Source organism: Ctenopharyngodon idella, chromosome 13, assembly GCF_019924925.1.
Source record: "Ctenopharyngodon idella isolate HZGC_01 chromosome 13, HZGC01, whole genome shotgun sequence".
NCBI classification, from domain to species: Eukaryota; Metazoa; Chordata; class Actinopteri; order Cypriniformes; family Xenocyprididae; genus Ctenopharyngodon; species Ctenopharyngodon idella.
Genome location: NC_067232.1, coordinates 37064505 through 37085158, shown reverse-complemented (window position 1 = coordinate 37085158; position 20654 = coordinate 37064505). Strand labels below are relative to the sequence as shown.

The 20654-nt window shown below is 38.5% G+C and overlaps 1 long non-coding RNA gene across 1 annotated transcript; it reads left to right on the top strand.

The window, feature by feature from the left end:
* Positions 1-16774: 16774 nt before the first annotated feature.
* Positions 16775-19613, top strand: LOC127524851 (uncharacterized). The gene is made up of 5 exons (XR_007933186.1): positions 16775-17058; positions 17721-17796; positions 17922-18053; positions 18772-19046; positions 19317-19613. It is a non-coding gene; the product is annotated as an uncharacterized LOC127524851 (long non-coding RNA).
* The last annotated feature ends 1041 nt before the right edge of the window (positions 19614-20654 follow it).

The window sequence follows — 20654 nt, the reverse complement described above, 5'->3', positions numbered from 1 at the left end:
TAACTCTAGGGGAGTTGGAAAATGAGCCTATTTTCAAAAAAAGTGGAGTGTTCCTTTAATGCCCGAAAAGCCGACAGGCCTATTACTGATTACTAAAACTTTTCTGCATATATTTCTTGTAGCCTATACTGTTTTTTTCTTTTCTTCTAATGGCTAAATAACCAAACAAACAAATACAAGCCCAAATTAGGAGTATGCGATATTGACAAATAATATATATATATATTTTTGGGGATTTTTTCGACAAGGATAAGGCGATATCTTGCTGATCTTTTTGTGCGGGCTGGTTTAGGCCTGTATAAAACTACCAGTAAGTGGCAGCCCAATCCTGTCTTAATGAGTGATTCATTGAATCATTCATTCAAATGATTTGTTAAAAATGGTTGATTCATTTAGAAATGAAGCAAATGGCTGTTTCTCAATTCCAAGAACGCAGAGAATGGACTTGCGTTCTCGTGGAGTCCGGTCTTGCCAGGCGACCTTGAAAGAACGAACTCGGAAGGACGCGAGGACACAGCGATCTTGACCGTCCCAGCATAATATAAGTAGCGGCTAATGCACAATAAATGCAATATAACATCACAAACAAATGTAATAACCTATTAAAAGACTTCTATCATAATATTATAGACATTGTTTTCATATAATTTATCTGTTTATTTTACTGCGTGTATTTATGAAAATGAGTAGCCTTTGTGTTATATGCTTTGTCAATATTAAGATTATTTTTTATATGCCAATAAAAATACTGCAGGCTTTCTTCAGGTTATCACTTTATTAAAATTAAGCAAAACAAATGGACAAATGTTTACTTTCACAAGCCGTCACGTATTTGCGAGCTTGTAGCGGCCATCTCATAAGTGAGAACGAGAACTTTAAAGCTTGCAGGCTTCTGTACGTCGACCGCCCGCATCGTCTTCTGGGATTTTTAACGGTTTGATGCATCCTCGATATCAAGAACACATCCGGGTACTTTCATGCGTCCTCTGTTCTTGCGTTCTTGAGAACTGGAATTGAACTTCGACGGTTGATGATGATGTAGAGCAAGAACACAAGGACACAGGATCGCTTAAGAACGCATATTGAGAAATAACCTTTTTGTAAATGTGTCCTGAATTGATCAATTGCGGAGGTGAATTCTGAATTTCACTAATGAAGAGGAATGTAAAGCATTAGAGCAACCAATGTTCAACCAGTTCTCTAAAATAGCTCAGAGGTGCATCTCATGAAGCTTCATTTGGGAAGCAGATATAGACAGAGGACATCACAGTGTTACAAATTCTGACAATAGAAGAACTACAAGGAAACAGAGTCAACACTTGGGAAGAAGAAGAGGTGTAAGGATGTGTGGTGGAAGGGTATGGAGGCAAAACAGTGGAAGAAGTCAAGATTGTAGACATGTTTCTGATGAAATAAGGGCCACTATTGTGGACCATGTTCTCAATCATGACCTTATGGCCGAGGCGAGTCGAAAGGTACAGCCGAATGTTGGGAGAACAACCATGTCCTCAATCATTCAAACGTTTGTAGACAGAACAGGTATGTAATCAGACAATGTTCATATGTAATACTGTATACTTACTGTAATGCTATATTACAGTAGTCCACTTGCATTTTACATTATACAGTAAATATATTTTATAGAGACAATGTATAGAAACATAATGATATATATTATATATATTACAGTGGGTATGGAAAGTATTCAGACCCCCTTAAATGTTTCACTCTTTGTTATATTGCAGCCATTTGCTAAAATCATTTAAGTTCATTTTTTTTCCTCATTAATGTACATACAGCACCCCATATTGACAGAAAAACACAGAATTGTTGACATTTTTGCAGATTTATTAAAAAAGAAAAACTGAAATATCACATGGTCCTAAGTATTCAGACCCTTTGCTCAGTATTTAGTAGAAGCACCCTTTTGATCTAATACAGCCATGAGTCTTTTTGGGAAAGATGCAACAAGTTTTTCACACCTGGATTTGGGGATCCTCTGCCATTCCTCCTTGCAGATCCTCTCCAGTTCTGTTAGGTTGGATGGTAAACGTTGGTGGACAGCCATTTTTAGGTCTCTCTAGAGATGCTCAATTGGGGCTCTGGTCAGGGCTCTGGCTGGGCCATTCAAGAACAGTCACGGAGTTGTTGTGAAGCCACTCCTTCGTTATTTTAGCTGTGTGCTTAGGGTCATTGTCTTGTTGGAAGGTAAACCTTTGGCCCAGTCTGAGGTCCTGAGCACTCTGGAGAAGGTTTTCGTCCAGGATATCCCTGTACTTGGCCGCATTCATCTTTCCCTCGATTGCAACCAGTCGTCCTGTCCCTGCAGCTGAAAAACACCCCCAAGGCATGATGCTGCCACCACCATGCTTCACTGTTGGGACTGTATTGGACAGGTGATGAGCAGTGCCTGGTTTTCTCCATACATACCGCTTAGAATTAAGGCCAAAAAGTTCTATCTTGGTCTCAAACTCCATGCAGGCTTTCGTGTGTCTTGCACTGAGGAGAGGCTTCCGTCGGGCCACTCTGCCATAAAGCCCCGACTGGTGGAGGGCTGCAGTGATGGTTGACTTTCTACAACTTTCTCCCATCTCCCGACTGCATCTCTGGAGCTCAGCCACAGTGATCTTTGGGTTCTTCTTTACCTCTCTCACCAAGGCTCTTCTCCCCCGATAGCTCAGTTTGGCTGGACGGCCAGCTCTAGGAAGGGTTCTGGTCGTCCCAAACGTCTTCCATTTAAGAATTATGGAGGCCACTGTGCTCTTAGGAACCTTAAGTGCAGCAGAAATTTTTTTGTAACCTTGGCCAGATCTGTGCCTTTCCACAATTCTGTCTCTGAGCTCTTCAGGCAGTTCCTTTGACCTCATGATACTCATTTGCTCTGACATGCACTGTGAGCTGTAAGGTCTTATATAGACAGGTGTGTGGCTTTCCTAATCAAGTCCAGTCAGTATAATCAAACACAGCTGGACTCAAATGAAGGTGTAGAACCATCTCAAGGATGATCAGAAGAAATGGACAACACCTGAGTTAAATATATGAGTGTCACAGCAAAGGGTCTTAGGACCTTAGGACTTATACTTAGGACCATGTGATATTTCAGTTTTTCTTTTTTAATAAATCTGCAAAAATGTCAACAATTCTGTGTTTTTCTGTCAATATGGGGTGCTGTGTGTACATTAATGAGGAAAAAAAAATAACTTTTTATTTTAAAAATAACTAACTATGATTTTAGCAAATGGCTGCAATATAACAATATAACAAAGAGTGAATACTACAGAGTGAATACTCTGAATACTTTCCGTACCCACTGTACATGGCCTTTGGTTACTATGGAAGCTTTTTTTCACCACAGAATAAAAAGTATAAAAGGTAATTGTGACTTTTTATCTCACAATTCTAAAAGAATTATTAAAAAAAATATAAACTAGGAATTGAGAGAAAAAAGGTCACAATTACCTTTTTTATTTTCTATGCATGGCAGAAATAAGCTTTCATAGGTTCCACATGTGTAAGGGGGAAAACCATAGAGATGCACAATCCAGCACACAATCTTACTCCTCTCTCATACCTCTTCTTCTCCCTTGTTCTGATCCAGCTACTCCTCTCCTCCAACAACTATTCCTCTCCCTCACCCAGACATTATTTTTTTTCTCTGCTCCTCTACCAATTCAATGAGTCCTATTTTATTGTATGTCCATGTAATGAAAAGAACTTCAACACCTGACTATGCCTCCAACTGAGATTTGAATCTGCTATTCCTCAATATTTCAGTGGTCTACTAATTAAAAATGCTTATCAATTGTTTCAGTATTTGTTTGATATATTTTCCCCATACTTATGAGCTGCTGTTGTTGCAAAAGTAGCGGTTTTATACTATATTTAAAGATTGGAACATTAGGTCCTTATTTCTGACGAACAGTGTTGAAGCATTTGCAAATAAGATGAGAAAGATTCAAGATTTTGGTATAAGATTATATGAAAAGAAAATTTAAGAAATTTAAGAAAATGTAATTGTTAATGGTATGCAACAGACGGATGTGCTAATTGTGTTTAGAGTTTTGAAAATGTGAGTACAGATTGGACAAAATTATGTTAGCAATTGAAAAAAAACTGTAATCAATATCCCTCATAGAGTAATATGTAAATTTGTACTGTTAAAAATTGATATATGCCAGATAACATGCAATCTTGTGCATTTTCAATCATTGTCATTGTAGCCATAGTTTACATCTGAAAATACTGACAGAGTACACTTTTATATTGACAATGTGGCTAAAAATTTTGACTAACTTGTTTGTGAACAATGATACAAGGACTTGTCATTCTGATGGTACTGATATGTTCATTGACATAAATACTTACTTCTGAGAGATGAACTAAGGATTTTGAGCAAGTTACAGGCTTTTGCAGGTAATCCATTGTGTGGTGCTGTTTGTACAAATTGTTTGAGAAATGCACATACTGGTTTGCCAATATTACAGTTTTTTCTGAATGCTTAAACCCTAACCATGATTCTTATAGCACAATTTCTAAAACTATTAATACTTATAGCAAAACCACTCACTGAGTTTGCAAAGCTAAAAGCACAAACACTGCTTTGCACTCAGTTTGCAATTTTGTAACACACACTTTGCAAAACTGTAGGTACAATCCACTGCACAGCACTCTTTTTGCGGAACTGTAAACACAACTCACTGCTTTACACTCAATTTCCAAATGATCAACACACTCCTAGCAAAACTATACACACGTATGGCTATTATTTATATTATTTTGCCAACTGTCTGGCACACTGTCACATGTGAAAACTGTTTTAGATAATTAGTTCACTTTGCAATCAGCCTAAGCACCATAAATAAGCCACAGGTAAGCTGTCCATGTGGAGTACAATTGAGGGAGCAGGAAGAGTGAGAAGAGTGAGAATTAGAGGAGGCCGAGGAGGCCGAGGAAGAGGACGTGGAGGTGAAGAAGTGAGAGGGAGAGGACGACAAGGACAAGGAGGTGAAGTTAGAGAAAGAGGACAAGGAGGAACAAGAGGAGGATGAGGAGGGGGAAGAGGAAGGGTAAGAAGAGTAAGAAATAGAATTACTGATGACATCAGAGCTACAATAGTGGACCATGTAATCAACCATGGAATGACCCTGAGGGAAGCTGGCCAACGGGTTCAGCCTAACTTGAGCCGCTACACTGTAGCAAGCATCATAAGGACATTTCGAAATGTTCTGTAGCACTGCCATACTCTAATGAGAAACACAACAATACCATACATGTAAAAATACTGAAATTGTTACTTTACAGAATTGCTAGACGTCCAGATGCTGGGGCAGAGGAAGAATGTTCACTGCAGAACAAGAGACCCATATAGTCAATATGGTGATTGCAAATAATTCCATAAGGCTACGAGAAATTCAGCAGCGCATAATTGAGGATGACACCACCTTCCAAAACATACACAATGTGAGCATTTCTGTATTATGTTGTGTACTTGCCCGCAACAGAATCCGAATGAAAAAAATCTACAGAGTCCCTTTTGAAAGAAACAGTGAACGTGTAAAACAACTGTGATATGACTACGTGCAGGTAAGCTATAGTATCATTGGTACTGAATCTGGAAGTGCATACTGTAGTTCTGTCAGGGAATGAACACAGACAGAGGATCCAAGTGCAAGAATAACAATATTTATTGACAGGAAAATGCTGTACAATAACTTCACTCCAAGGGTCAGTCGAGGCAGAGGCTGTGGCGTAGGGCTACAGCGGGTATCAGAGAACAAGGATAATCCAACCCAGAAAACAGGGCACACGACGAAAGTCCAGAATCCAAAAACCAGGAATAAACACACAGAGAACACGACACCGGGAACAGCCTGCAACGAACTGACAAAGACCACATAAAGACATGCACAATATATAACAACCACTAACAAGACACGGCTGGCAACAGATCGCAATCAGACCATAAAGGGTGACGCCCACACAATCATTCACTCACACCCAACACACACACACACACACACACACACACACACACACACACACACACACACACACACACACACACACACACACACACACACACACCACAACACACGAGGGGGAGTAAGTGAATCCATGAACCGTGACAAGTACTGTGCATGGGCCTGCTGTGCTGCATTTGTTTTGTCTTGTCCAGAGAGTGATGGAGCTAGAGGCAGATGCCATGGGTCATGAACAGCTTTTTGTGGATGAGGCAGGTTTTAAACTCACTAAAACAAGGAGATGTGGCAGGAACATTATTGGACACCGTGCCATAATCAATGTCCCAGGACAATGTGGTGGTAACATAACTATGTGTGCAGCTATAAGTCAAAATGGTGTTGTTCACCATCATGCAACCCTAGGCCCATATAACACTGCACACATTATTACATTCCTTGACACCTTACATGACATGCTCACTAATGTTCAGAGACCAGAGCAGACCAGATACGTCATCATATGGGACAATGTCAGTTTCCATAGGGCTGCTTTGGTCCGCAACTGGTTTACAGATCACCCACTCTTCACTGTACTCAACCTCCCTCCATACTCTCCATTCTTGAATCCAATTGAAGAGTTCTTCTCTGCCTGGCGCTGGAAGGTCTATGACCGTCATCCCCATCAATGCATAGCCCTTTTACAGGCAATGGAGGAGGCATGTGGGGATATTGACCAGGCATCATGTCAGGCCTGGATACGGCATTCCAGAAGATATTTTCCCCGGTGCCTTGGACTAGAGGACATTGCATGTGATGTAGATGAAATTTTGTGGCCGGACCCAGAGAGACGACACGATGTAGACTGAATTTTTTTTTTTTCTCAGTGAAATTACTATTTTGTGTTTTGACTTGGAAAAAAACACTTGTGTTTGTTTTGATGTGTGTAAATAAACACCAGTACTTGAAGTTTGGATCCCTGTATGTTTACAGAACTATGACAAAAGTATGACCTCAAACTGACATAGCCTACCTTGTGCACAGAGAAAGCAAAAGCCAGATGTGTTTTTTTATTCATACCATCAGTGTGTAGTTGGCACATTGTGTGCTTATTAATGTGATGGCTTTTGTTAACTGTTTGATACAAAAATACCATTTTTATGAAGGTTTGAAGAGTTACAGTTTTTTTGGATTGCTTACACACTAAAATTAAAAGTAGTACACTATTAGCAAAACCTTACACTGAAGAAGCAAAACATCAGCCCATATTTGCACAACTACAAGCACATTGTCAACCTCACACTTGTTGAAAAACTCTACACACAGTGATTTGCAAAACACTAAACACACTTAACATACATTACACACAAAAATCTATCATGAAGTCACTTCCTTGCAATACCAAAGCACTGACTGTCAAATTACCGCACCGTCCAACCAATTGGTTCAACACAGTCATCAGGTGTGCAAACACTTGTTTGCTTAATTGTAGACACACCAATCAGGTGTATGAGCACTATAAAAAGCAGCAGGTGAGTTCATCGGTCTTCAAGCACAATGGAAAGAGTCAGAGAAAGAGTAAGACGAGGAGGACAAGGAGGAGGACAAGGAGGAGGAGGAAGGGGAGGAAGAGGAATCAACAGAGGAGGAATCAACAGAGGAAGAGGAAGAGATGGAGGCCATGCTGGAGGTAGAGGTAGAGGTAGAGGTAGAGGAAGAGGAAGACAAGAAGGTGCTCAAAGAGGACCGAATCTGACAAATGAGATCCGCGCAACACTGGTTGACCACGTTGTCAACCACGGCCTGACGCTGAGAGAGGCTGGACTGGGAGTACAGCCAAATCTAAGCCAATACACAGTGGCAAGTGTGATAAGAACATTTCGACTGGAAAATAGGTATTGTAAAAAATATATCAAAAACATCTGCACGGTTTCAGTAACTGCTTACAGTACTGTATTCTATGCACTATCAGCACTTCTGTGACCTTTTTCTGTGAAATTACTGTAGTATTGTATACTGTTTTTTTTCTTTTTCTTTCTACATAGGATTGAGGGTCAGGAACGACAAGGGGGAAGGCCTCCTATGTTCACAGAACAGCAAGAGAGGGAGATAGTAAACATGGTTTTGGCCAACAATGCTATAACACTCAATCAGCTCCAAACTAACATTGTCAATAACCACGCCAGTTTCAACGATATCCATCAGGTCTCAACATCAACACTAGTACGCATCCTAAAAAAAAAACATATTCAAATGAAGCAAATTTATCGAGTGCCTTTCGTGGCAATTCCAAAAGGGTGAAACGACTCCGGCATGATTATGCAGAGGTATGTATTCACTTTAGCAGTGTGATCTTGTATACTGTCTCATAATCTTTTACTGTACTGTAATATGTATACTAGATCTACACTGAACTACACAATTTTGCCTGACACTGTTCTTCAGAGAGTTTTACGAATGGATGGAGAGGAGATCCAGCATGAGTTCATTTACGTAGATGAGGCTGGGTTCCACCTGACGAGAACACGAAGGAGGGGAAGAAACATCATTGGCCACAGGGCTATAGTCAATGTCCCAGGGCAACGTGGGTGTAATATAACACTCTGTGCAGCCATTACACAGAATGGGGTCCTCCACCGCCATGCCCATATGGGCCCTTACAACACAGCACTCATACTTACATTCTTGGACCAATTGCACAACATAACAGCAGCAAATCAAATCGATCATATGCAATACATTGTTGTCTGGGACAATGTGTCTTTCCACCGCTCTGCTCTGGTTCAGAACTGGTTTCAGCAACATCCATATTTCACCGTCCTATATCTTCCACCATACTCTCCATTCCTCAACCCTATAGAAGAGTTTTTCTTGGCATGGTGGTGGAAGGTATATGATCTCCATCTCTAGGCTGAGGTACCCCTCATCCAAGCCATGGAGGAGGCCTGTGACCAGATGGAGGTAGCAGCAATGCAAGGATGGATTCGTCATTCAAGACGTTTCTTTCCAAGGTGTCTTGCTAATGACAACATTGCCTGCGATGTTGATGAAATTCTCTGGCCAGATCCAGCTAGGCGAAGAGACAATGTCTATGTCACGAATATGGCTCCTTCGGCCCTTCCTCCGGACCACCGGAGGGAGCCATCACCGGAATACTGATCAGTTCTCATTCGGACTACGTTTCCCATGGGCCCTCACTCCTGGGACTGATTGCACACACACCTGCACCGCATCACACTCACACTATATAAGACACACTCACACACACACACCGCGAAGTCTTGATTTGCTGTGGTGATCATTTCTGAGCGTTTTTCTGTGGACTGTTTAACTGTTACCGATTGGACTGTTTATTCCCTGCGACCCTTTGCTGCCTACCCTGATCTTTGCCTGTTTCCTGGACTGTGATTGTTTGCTGCCTACCCTGATCTTTGCCTGTTTCCTGGACTGTGATTGTTTGCTGCCTGCCCTGATCCTTGCCTGTACCCTGATTCTGTTTGTCTGCCGCCTGCCTCGACCATTGCCTGTTACTGTTTATGCCTCTGCCTTTGCCCTGTCTACTCTGTAAGTACTTTTAATAAACTAGCTGCAAATGGATCCACATTCTGTCGACCCATCATTAGTCTAGTGTGTGTTTTTTTTTTTTTTTTTTTTTTTTTTTGTTTTTTTTTTTTTTGTTTTTGTTTTTTTTTTTTAAAACAGTACAATACGTAAAGTGACATTTTGTTACAGTATTATGAATCTCCATGTCAACATTTTGGGCGTGTTGAGAAATGAGTTTCTTCAGTCTGCAACATTGGTCTTGTGTAGTGTTTGGTGAATTTACATTATATTTGTACTTTGTTGATGGTAGCCTACTCTAATCATAGGGAAGTAGAAGTGCTAAAAGTGTTTTAGGTTTATCAAAGCAGAGTGTAACTCATGCAAACAGAGTATAGTAATGTGAAACGTGTGTGTTTCATATGGTAACAAAGTGTGGTTTTTAAACAAGTGTATAGTTTTTACAAGAGTGTTTAATTATGCAAAGGATCTGTAGTGTTTTGCTAATTGGGTGTGTGGTTGTGCTAATTGTGTGTAGTGTTTTGAAAACACGGGCCCTGTTTTGAAAATCGTGCTTAAGCAATCCAAAAAAACTGTAAGCAAGGTTTATTAGCTTTTGCAAGAGAACTACAATGTTTTGCTGATTTGGTGAAGGGTTTTCTTATTTGTGTGTAGAGTTTTGCAAAAATAGCCAATAGTTACAAAAAAATGTGCTTAAGCCATCAGAAAAAACTGTAAAGGATGATCTGAGAAAGGCTCCAAAGCGACTGAAAAAAAAAACCGTAATTCCTGCAGAAATACAGAGTTTGCCATCATTCTGATTTGAATGTGCTTTTATCAGTTTTGAAAGCAGTGTGTTGGCATTCGAAAAATATGCTGCAAATATAGTGTTTTGCAGATGGTGTAGTATGAATGACAAAGGTGTTCATGGATTCTGAAAAATGTGGTCATTAAATGCATTTTGCGTGAAAGCAATGAAAAATGATTCACAGTTTTGTCCGCATAAACTTCTGTTTCTCTGAATGTGTGAAGAGTTTTGAAAATGTGGCTTCAGTACTGAACAATGCTTGTTAGCAATTGAGAGAACCCCTGTAAATTAGTTCATTTCAGCTATAGCAGTTCTGCAGAAAACAGTGATGTCATCGTCCAGCTCCATACAGTTCTCATCCAATAGTGTCAGTGCAGTTAAATCAATAATATTGTTAAATTATTGAATATTGTTGAGGACTTCGCAAAGGGAAAAACCCTCTAGTGTGCCGGATCCATCCTTAAACTGTTTCCACACCTTGCTCTTCCTCATCCTCATCCTCTTCCTCCTCATCCACCACCTTATACTTGTACCCTTCCTCCTCTACTTTTCAGATTGTTTCCATCTATTGTCGGTATCATCATTCAGCACGTGCACTCTGAAACGGCGATTTGAACACATCATTAGAAACAAGTGTGAACAATTTTGAGTCATTGTGTGTAAACAATGACAACTGTGTTGTAGTTGTACTTAACTTTTGTTGCTCATGTTTACCATTTTTCAACACTGGTGCATCACAGTGCGAAATGTGTTTTAGTGAGTGAGAATGTGTTTAGAGTTTTGCAAAAAGAGTGCATGAGATTTGAAAACAGTGTCCAACTGCCTGAACTTGTTTAAGGTTTTGCAGAAAGAGTGATTTATTCGACAAATTTGTTTAGGCTGTTGAGAATTTGTTTTAGAGAAAGGGGTTTAGTGTCTTAGAAATTGTGAAAACTGTAAAATAACTTTTTTTTTTTTTTTTTTTCCTATTTGAATATATTGTAAAATTTATTCCTGTGATCAAAGCTGAATCTTCAGCATCATTACTCCAATCTTCAGGGTCACATGATCCTTTAGAAATCATTCAAATATGATGATTTGCTGCTCAAGAAACATTTCTGATTATTATTGTCAAGAACGTTTTAGCAATCAGTTTGGTGGTCAGGTCTCCGCGCATAGCTTCAGACAAAGGTAGAGAAATGTGACATTTATGCATCGGAAGAGCTTCAAAGAGACATTGATTCCCACTGAATTCCCTGAGAGACCTTGGACAAAGGTCGGAGCAGATCTATTTCAGTGGAAAGAGGATCAATACCTGCTGGTGATTGACTATTTTTCCTGGTTTGTGGAAATACCAAAAACTGTCATCAACAACTGCTACAGGTGTAGTAACCCATCTCAAAAGTATGCTTGCTCGTCATGGAATTCCTACTGAGGTGATGTCAGATAATGGCCCACAATTCAGTCAGGAATACTTTAGGAAATCCGCTAAAGATTGGGGTTTCTCTCACACAACGTCCAGTCCCAGATATCCGCAAGCCAATGGTGCAAAGCAACAGATCCATACCTTGCTCTTATGGAATATTGGGCAACACCATTAGCCAATGGATATAGTCCTGCAGAACTGCTGATGGGCAGAAAGATTTGCACAACAATCCTTGATATACTGTCAGTGTTGAACCCAGGCTGGATGGACTTGAACAGATTGAAAGAAACGGAAAAGGTTAGGAGAGAGAAACCATTTAATAAAAGACACATGATTTACTACAGTTGCATCCAGGGGAGCCTGTGATCAGTGTCACTAGAAAAAAAGGGACTGTTATTACGACAGCAGAGACCCCAAAATCTTAACTTGTGGATTCACCTAAGGGCATTCTTCTTTATAACCGAAGTCACCTAGTGTCTACACCAGCTGCCAGCAGAAACATCAGGACTTAGACAGGCACCTGTACTGGAAAACAAGACTTCTGTAGTTGGGCCAAATGTTTTGTGTTCAGATAATGTTCCAGTACTTCCCAACACTCCAGAGAAAAGATATCCTTCTAGGGAAAGGAAACTCCCAAAGTACCTGAAGGACTTTGTTCATAGTTAGCAGGTACTATTGGGAAAACTGAGTAATTTGCTGGGGGCAGGGGCGCAGCTAGCAATTTTGGGCCCTATGAAAGTATTTGAGGTTGGGGCCCCTACCACACCAAACATACAAGTCAACCTAGCTATCCAAAATCTTTGTCTGCAATTTAATAATAATGACCTATTTCTTTTGCTATTGCTTTTGACCACTAGGTATCAGTATTTAGTCAGAGACCTCCCATGGCTATAGCTAGCACTAGAAGATGATTTATTATTAAAAAAATGTAAATGTAGGCTAATAGAAAAATACAGTAATCAAATATTCATATTCGTACATTCTTAAACAAAACCAATTGTTTAGTCAAAAATTGAAGAAGGTTTATATTCTAAAGCTCTAACTTGTACTCGGCCTTAAAATAACAGTTCTTGTAATTGTTAACTATAGCATTTGGTACAATAAGGATACAATCCAGGTAAGACCATTTTTTTCTTTCTTTCTTTTTATAGCATTTGTTATGAAATATAGCAACACAGTTTAGAAACTATAGCTACAACATGCCACAGCTGTAATGTAAATCTTTAGTGAAAAATCTATTCCCTTAACAGAAATAACTTATCTACTCAAATTATCTATTATAAATTCTACAACTAGTCAAAATTTGCCACAATAAAAACAACAGAACGTGATAAATTCTAGTAAATGTGGTCTTCATGAGTTTAAAAAGCTTGCAGGATGATGTTTTCCCCTCTTTTCATCAGACATTTGTGGTTGTTTTATATCATGTTCGACTTTCTAGTAGCGTTTTACTATCCTCAATAGAATCCAAATGGGTCGCACATTTTATCATCAGCGTCGCATAGGAACAGCTAGTGCTAATATTAACACTTTTGGAGCGCGCTGGTGAACGCGCTTACGGTGATTCGCGCCCCACTCATGCAAAATTAAACAATTGAGCTTTAGTCACTGTCATATTGCGCAGACAATTGATCCGTTCAGATCGTAAAGCTTATAAAAGCTCAGAATGCGCGATGTACATTTAAATAATAGTCTGATTCTACGTTTCGGTGTGGGCGTTCAGATACCGGCAACATGCGACAAGTGCCGGTGCGCGAGAACCACTTCGAGCACTGACTGTTAGCCTACTACTAATAAAACTGATCTCTGGGGGCCCCCAAAAGTGCGTGGGCCCTTAGAATCTTCCTAACTTTCACCTCCTTAGCGGCGCCCCTGGCTGGGGGGCAGAATAAACCCCCACATTCAGTAGAAGGAATGGGCAGTCTACCCTAGGTGTTAAAGGAAAAAAAAAAAGTTTCTTTGTGTGTTCTATGAGAAAAAAACATGTGTTCTATTTGTGTGGAGGTAATGTGTATGGAAAAAAGGGTAAAATGTTGCATAGAGAAAATGTTTAAAATGTTATATGTAATGGTTATGGTAATATAATGCAGATAACAGATTTTGTAGTATTGTAGAAAACTTTAAAAGTATTGTACATTTACATCCTCACGTATATCTGAACATGATGTAAAGAAAAAAACTTAGATAGGGGGACGTAGTGGAATGTTTAAATACCGCCCCCTAGTGGGGAATGAGAGGTTTAGAGATTAAAGTTGCATGTCATCACGACTGTCTCACCTGGCTTGTTTTAGCACGAAACATCGACAAATAGCCATCCTAACGCAACATATTCCCCTTATCTGTCTAAATGAGCAGCTAGAAGTAGTAAAGACATTTCAAAATAAGAGCCAGGTGTATTTGTGGCTTATTTAGCTATAATTAAAAGTCCCGCATTATGCAGACAGTGTTTTATCTGGTTATTATAGGTATTTCGGTTAGACAGTAAACTGAATCTGGCATTTAATTCAATGTTTAAAATATAAATAATTCCATAGTTATTAAATAAATACAGTTTGAAGGAGAAATATTAAAAACCTAGTGTAACATACTTCTTATATTCAATTAAATTAAATCATTTAGCTTGTAAATGTCTCCTTGTATCCTAAGGAAAAACAAATGATTTGATACATTTGATACAAGCCAGTTAGCAATGCTGTCTGACTTTCTTCAATGTCACCCTGTAAACAGTGTTCACAATGGACGTAAACCACGGAAGCAGCATGTGCCCATTGTGCTTTCACACTGGCAGTGTTTACAGTGCACATCTAATCCACAATTGATGTGTAGTCCTACAGTCATCAGCCTGTCACATTATTTTGTTTACGATTGATCGCTTGCATACTGTCCTGTGATGTGATTGTCACAGGTATGTGCAGGAATGCAGATGAAGACGATGAATAAAGTTCCAAAACACAAAGTTTAATAATAAATTCACAAGGCAGGCGAACAGGCAGGAACAAGCACACTTAACGTAATGGTGACCAGACAAAGACTAAGTGAACTGCGGGAACTTAAATACACAATGGTGATGAGATGAATGACAAACAGCTGTGATAATAGTTAATGTCCATTGTTACAGATTAGTGGCGGGAATATCAGACAAAGGAACACAGGAACTGAAAAATTACAAACTAAAATTCCATGAACAAAACTAAACTGAACATAATGGTGACAGTGATAGTGTCTCCCCTCCCACACCGACTTGATTTGTATGCATATTTAATATACATTTTACATAATAAACAGAAATACAAGGGTGAAAATTGTATTTCTTTCAGAAAACAGTGAGATCAAATAAAGTATATTTACACTATAAACAGAAATGGAAGAGGGTAAAAATAATTTATTAATTTCTCAAAAGAGTTTTGATTTCTGAGTGAATAAATTAGGTATAAGTGCATGATGATTGGGTGTAGTTAATTGGTGAATGAGTGTGGCATTTAATGGCAGTGTTTTCCAAATGAAACACAAGAACTTTCAGTTTTTAAAGATGTGTATTGTAGAGAACTGTTTAGTGTTTTGCAAAAAGTTTGTTTTTCAATTGCACACTGAGCAGTGCTTGCGGTTTTGCAGACTTGTCCTGAAGATTAGGTATATGAGTGAATAGTTATACTGAGTGGGCCACAAGTAGCCTACCACTTTTAGTGTGTAAAGCAATTTTTAAAAAAAAACTGTAATCCAGCCACGCACAATAGCTCTGCGTAAAGTCAAATAGCCTACTCATATTATGGCACACTCATATTTTGTGACGTAACGCTGCTTTGACTGTCGGGAAGAAGCGTGGGCTTGGCAAAAGTGCACATCGAGAGAGCATATCGACTGCAAAGGGGGTGCTCACGAGCACCCTTCTGAAACCTAAAATGACAAATGGGACACTCCACAGTCTCATAGACTTAACAGACACGCCCACGTGGCAGCCATTATAACTCCACAAGACCGTAAGTGCATATGAAATGTGCCATTTGGGACAGGGCCATGGAGCAGGGGGCTATTCACACAGAACACATCATTGCGATTAAAAACGCAAGATGCAGATTGGAACGGGAAAAAAAATGCAAGGTCTAGAGCCGTGTTTTAAAAAATTTGAACTTCTTTTAACTTGAGCATGACGATTTTAGAACGCTGTGTCATATGCAAGACACTGCAAAAGACACAAGATGAGCTCAACGGTCAAACTCGTCCATCTACTCTAGCGAGTTTACAAAGAAAAACAATGGAAAAAGAGCGCAGTGGAATGGAAGAACTTGTTCTGTGTGAACGGCCCCTATAAGTAACCTGCAATATAAACCAAAAACGAATTATAGCCTATCTTATGTTTAACCACAGAGACATCAGAGTCAGCAGCAAATGTCAGGACTTGATGAGATAAGGCTGAAAACTCTTAAAATTACATTCCGTGACACAATAACAGTAGTGTTTTTAAAATTATATTGGGTTTCTCCTCCACCATTGCCACTTGATAGGACGAATATGCTGACTGTCGAAAACATGTAGACAAATGGAGTGATACCAACGGTGAACAGTCCCAGAGCTGATACTGGTGAAATATCAGTGCTTCTCTGGCCTCTCTGTCAATCAGATTCGAAGACCTGAACTAACTGTTGCTTTTCAAGAGTGCTGATGTTCCACCTGTATCAGCACTGGGACTGGGACAGCTCAGCACTTTTGAAAAGCAACAGTTAGTAAGGGGGTAGATAATATGGCCGATTCACAGCTGTGCTGATATAGAGCCATATTAGACTCCTGCTTATGTGGTACTGGCATTATTATAATCACTTTTAACAACGAGTTGGGAACAAGCACCTATATCAAGTGAACCAGTGTACTTCCCCTGAACTGCATTTGTAAAAGCTATATGCTACATTACCACTTAATTTGTAGCTAATCAAAGTTTCTCTGTGTGCATTAGAAGAAAGCATGAAATGAGCATAATCACAAGGTCTCCTGTTTTCAATTAGTACATAAATATGTTAATGTATTTTTCAGATACTTACACATACCTACTTGTTTAGTACAGTGGCTAGATTAACAAATAAACAGACATCACCAGAACAAAATATTCCATTACCGTTTAGTAGTAATGATTTTATGAATTTCTTCACTGAGAAAATCGAAAGAATCAGAAATACAATTGTAAATGTACAAACGACCCCGTTTTAAAATTAAGCGCCCTCTAGCGGTCCTATAAATAACTACAGGCTCGTTTGTTGGGTGTGTCATTAAATGACCTTTGACTGTCGTTACCAATGAAAAATGCGATCGATGAGAGGAAGGAGTGACCCAACATTGCACTGAACGTCCTAGTCCAGGTGAGTTTTATTTTTATTGAATGTTTTTTCCAAGTTTTCGTTCTGATTGTATGCATGCAAGTCATATGAAGAGCAGTTTGACGTTTTACTGTGGTATTTGTAGTTAAAACACAGTAACAACATTTAACGTTACCATGCTTTTACTCTGTGGTTTGTGTTTGCTATTTGTAAAGCACAGTACAACATTTACCATGGTTTACCACAGTAACCGTTGTTTTTCTGTGGTATTTGTAGTTAAAACACAGTAAACATAACACTTACCATGGTTTTACCACAGTAATTGTAGTTTTAATGTGGTATTTGTAGTTAAAACGCAGCAACCACAACACTTACCTTCGTTTTACCACAGTAATTGTACTTTTAATGTGGTATTTGTAGTTAAATAAATAAATAAAACATTATACACCAGAAATAACAGTAAAATTATTAAGAAAATGTAAAAGAAAAAAAAAAAAAAAAAAACCTGTACATGCATTCAGACAGGTTAAGAATATTCTCACTTCTCTCGCTCAGCTTTTCCTTGCCTATTTTTCTGACCTGTAATCCGTAATTCATTTACACATATTTTTGCTCTCTCTCTTTCTCTTCTTCATCATGGCATATTTTTAAAACTCAGAATTAAATTTTGACCAATTCCGTAAGAAAACTGCTTGTGTTAGCAGAGAATCTCCCAGTGCTGATCTTGAAGAAGCTGCCAGGGAGGCTGAACAAGTCCTTCAAAGGTTCAACCTTTCACAGGTATTGAACACAGTAATTGTATGTGTTACTAACTAGTTTTCTTAACATCCATCCTCTCTGATAATTCGGTCACAGATCATTTTTAACACACTGTCTCAACATGTATATATTTCTCTTTGTTTCAGCTGAAAATGAAGACCAAATGAAGGGCTGTCAAAGTCTTGTTGAACCTGTCTTGTTTGTGGAGAGGGATGAATTTGGCCATCTTGTGCATTTACGGAGAAGACAAAAAGCTGCGAAGGCAAACATTTCCAGTGGTATGTCTGTGTTGGTCTTAATCCTTGATTGAACATTTCTGCAGTTATATTTTGCACAGCATTTGATGTTTCTTAAACTTTGTTTTTCATACAAAATGGCCCCAACAGCAAGTAGTAATAATTCTTACAATTTACCAAGTCAGCAAAATCATATGATATTGTACAAGTGTACTTGTACATAATTCTATGACTTGTTTTACTCCTGCCGTCATTGGCCATTGCCTCAACTCTCATGCAGACTGTGCCATTATAAGCAGTTGGACTGATTATATTAGAAAGTTTATATTAAGTCTATTGTATTCTTTATTAACCTTTACAAATGGGCGCCGTCTCTTCTCATTCAAAAGTATGATATCTGTCCACACCTTAGTCTGCTTTTCTTTCCATGTTGATTTTCATCAAACACATCTGTATAAGAAGCAACGGACTGGAAATGCTAGTTTAACATGTCACGTGACCCAACAGATCTTTGATTAATTTGTCCAAATCAGATCACTTAAGGCTGTTCACACCAAGAACAATAACTATAATAATAACTATTTTAGCTTCCACACCAACAGACGATAAAGTTCTGTTTATTATTATACATGCTGTAGTTATGTTGTCTGCCACTTTGAATGTTCATTCTCTTTAAAGTCGGGTAGATTCTGATTGGCTGTATATGTTTTTATTGATCATCTTGTGATTTAATAAAATTCTCTTTCTTCATGTCTTGCAGGATTTCTCACGGATTCCTTCTCCATCAGCTTGTGAATAAAGAGCCAACCCTTCCAAAAGCTTCTACATCTCTCTCCCTCTCGTATGGCACATCTGCTCTCAGCCCTTCTACACTCTTACTGCCAACTTCCACTCTTAAATACAAGCCTGTCTACTTGTATTAATTTCTCCTCTACAGTGAGCACATCTCTACTGTGAGCAGTCCTGTCACTACCACCATCCCTCCCCCTGTATTCTACATGCCAACACAGAGGAAGACGGGAAATAATAAAAATGGTAATGTAAAAATAATCACCTTTTTTCTCTCTTTTTAATATTATTTCCTTAATTATGTCAACTTAATGTTTTATATATATATATATATATATATATATATATATATATATATATATATTCCATTGTTCAGTTTTCTCTTTTTTTTATTTTTTAATATTATATAAAAAATAGTAAGTTTTAAAGGGGGTTTGGTTGCATATTTCTGAGTATACTTTATCAATCAGTCTTTATCAATCAGTCTAATCACTATAATTGATTACCTCTATGCAGATAAATTTTTTTGTAATGTTATTGTATTGCTCCTTGGATGTCGTCATGGAGGAGTGGAAGAGGACTCCAGTGGCAACCTGTGAAACTCTGGTGAACTCCATGCCCAAGAGGGTTAAGGCAGTGCTGAAAAATAATGGTGGCCACACAAAATATTGACACTTTGAGCCCAATTTGGACATTTTCACTTAGGGGTGTACTCACTTTTGTGGCCAGCAGTTTAGACATGAATGGCTGTGTGTTGAGTTATTTTGAGGGGACAGCAAATTTACACTGTTATACAAGCTGTACACTCACTACTTTACATTGTAGCAGTGTCATTTCTTCAGTGTTGTCACATGAAAAGATTAATAAAATATTTACAAAAATGTGAGGGGTGTACTCACTTCTGTGAGATACTGTAAATGTGTAACTGATAATCTGCATTCACCACAAGAACCTGGAAGATCCTGTCATAAATGACCATATATGGACAAGTAAGTATGACGCTTCTGTTCAATTGGGTTGTCATAGGCTCTGACCTTCCCTTGGCATCCGCAGGATTCGCTGTGGTTGGACAATCTTTTAACCCATATTAAAAAATGTTTAATGTTGCAAAGTTCTTTTTACTGTTATTATTACATCAGTAATACATTCAGTTAACAAAGTGGTGTTGCTGTGTTGTGAGAAATTACCTTGTTACCGAGATCCTAACCCTAACCCTAGCATAACTTCACTGAACTACAAATAACCATGTTTTTTCGCGTTCCATTGATAGAATGACTGAGGCTTATGGGTAATGTAGTTTAAAAACGTTTAATAATGAAATTGAAAAAAATATTATCTTTAATGATCAAAGGGATATCTAATTATGTTCATTGTGCAAACCACTATGATATATTTGAAAGGCAGGCTGAAATATGGTATTTTATTATGAGCACTTTTTAAAATGCCTTTATACCTCCTTTTCATATATATTTGAAAGCTGTGTCCAACATTCTTTAGTAAACATAGTGTAGCCCTCTCATCAATAAATATGGCTCAAATGTAAGAATTTTATCTAGGGGAACTTCTAAATTAACAATAACCTGGTGAGAGGCACATTTCTAAATTTACTTAATTTACATAAAACCCCCCCAGATATTCAGATACCACTATTAGTGTCAGTTTAGTGTTTTATAATTAGACCGTGGAAGTAACTACAGACTAAAGTTTCAGTTACTGTGGTCCAACATTACCAAATGTAAATAACCAGGACCATACGTTTTTCCTTTCTCTACAGCAAAAACACCAGAATGTGAACTGAACAATAAACATGCATTTATTAAACTGGAACTCTTTTGATTCGTTGTTTTTTTCTTT